Raw genomic sequence first — 1,702 nt, 5'->3', positions numbered from 1 at the left:
GGCCTACTTTAACAATATAAATACTTTCATGGAATATAAATCACTGTAAATATGAAACTGTCAATGAAAAGAATTACATATTGAGTACAACAATGAACTGAGTGACAGCATAGAAAAGGAGATCCCTGTGACCATGTTTCTAGGTGGATACATGGGAATAGAGCTACAAGACCCTGGGGCAGCCTGTACCATCAGAAAGACAATAGCCAGTATATAAGGTATTCCCAAGGCGTCTACCATATCCACTTTATCTGTAAGTCAAGTCCTGGTAGAGTTTTGAAGAATGAGCAACTTTGCATTAGAAGGCCAAAAGGTATGTGGGTATCGTCTTTGATCCCACTAAAAGTACATTTGACCCAGTAAAAGTACATTAGAATATACAGCCTGCAGTATGGACTGTGAAAAAGACCTACTTGAGCTTGATGGTATGAAATAAAGTTGGCAGATGAGGAGGTTCAAGGTTGGCAGAGCTGTTATGCAGCTGCCTGCAGGAGGCACCATGATGGGGTCAGGCAGCTACCATGACAGCGCTGCTTGACTTCAAGTTGGCAGCTGAAATTTTATAACTGATACCTATTACTAGATCTGAAGATGGTGAGTTACTCGGAAGTGCCAATCACTTTGTCACGTACACACAAGGACTTGGGAACATTCATTAACACTCTTCCTTTTTCAGTCTCAAAAGGGGCGGGACTATTTTTTTTTTATTTTTTTTATTATTTATTTTTTTATTTTGGTTGGCTGAAAGAATTCAACCTTTCAAAAAGTCATAACATACAAGTGCTCAAACAATTTCATCATACATTATATCATTCGTATTGATTATTACAAAATAATTTTGGTTGTGAGAATGGTCATTAAAATAAAAACAACTTCAAAACTTAAAAATTAGATCAAATAAATTCCATCTTTATAAAAGACTGCTCACAGATTGCATTCATCACATATTTTTCAACGATGGCGAAAAAAACCATGTCAAGGAATTGTACCAAGGCAATTTTAACCGACACTCTATTAGTAGAAAAAAGAGCATTCCATATCTCATTTGACGTATAAGTACAAGACAAAACCAAAAGGTTACTGAAAAACAAGGTCCGCTCTGTCTTTAGGGCAACACACTCTACCACCAAGTGTTGTAACGTTTCTTTGAGCCCCGGTTCTTTACAGAAACGACAGGAGATAATTTCCTTTGGAATTATGCCTCTCCTAACACGTATTTCATTCGTAGGCCACATTTTCAATTTTAATCTCATATACTGATTTCGAATATTTGGAGATGGACAGCGCACTAAATAGTCTGCTATCTGACCCAACTTCTTGTAACCAAAAATTAGTACGTTGAAATCAGTATAGGTGTTGCATTTTTCTCGCGTGCAAATCCAATCATATCTGTAAAGTTTTGTCTTAAATTTGTCTGGGTTATCTAATAATTCATCAATTGACAACTCAACAGAAACGATAATATCACAGACCATATTACGCCACACAGTTGGAAATATATCCTTGGAAGCCAAGATGTAGCAGGCTACAGTAGATAGTATGGTGCAGAAATCGACACCCAACATACATTTCCTAAAAAAAGGCACACAGTTTCCATGCCACATGCACTACTAAGGATGTAAATCCAAGTTCGTACCTCATTAAGGCCATAACGACACAATTAGGTAGTCTCAGGATGGCCCTCCAGAAACAAGCCTCAATT

This window comes from Ambystoma mexicanum, chromosome 1q (genome assembly GCF_040938575.1).
Source record: "Ambystoma mexicanum isolate Mex_15411 chromosome 1q, UKY_AmexF1_1, whole genome shotgun sequence".
NCBI lineage: Eukaryota > Metazoa > Chordata > Amphibia > Caudata > Ambystomatidae > Ambystoma > Ambystoma mexicanum.
This window is presented reverse-complemented; position numbering follows the sequence as displayed.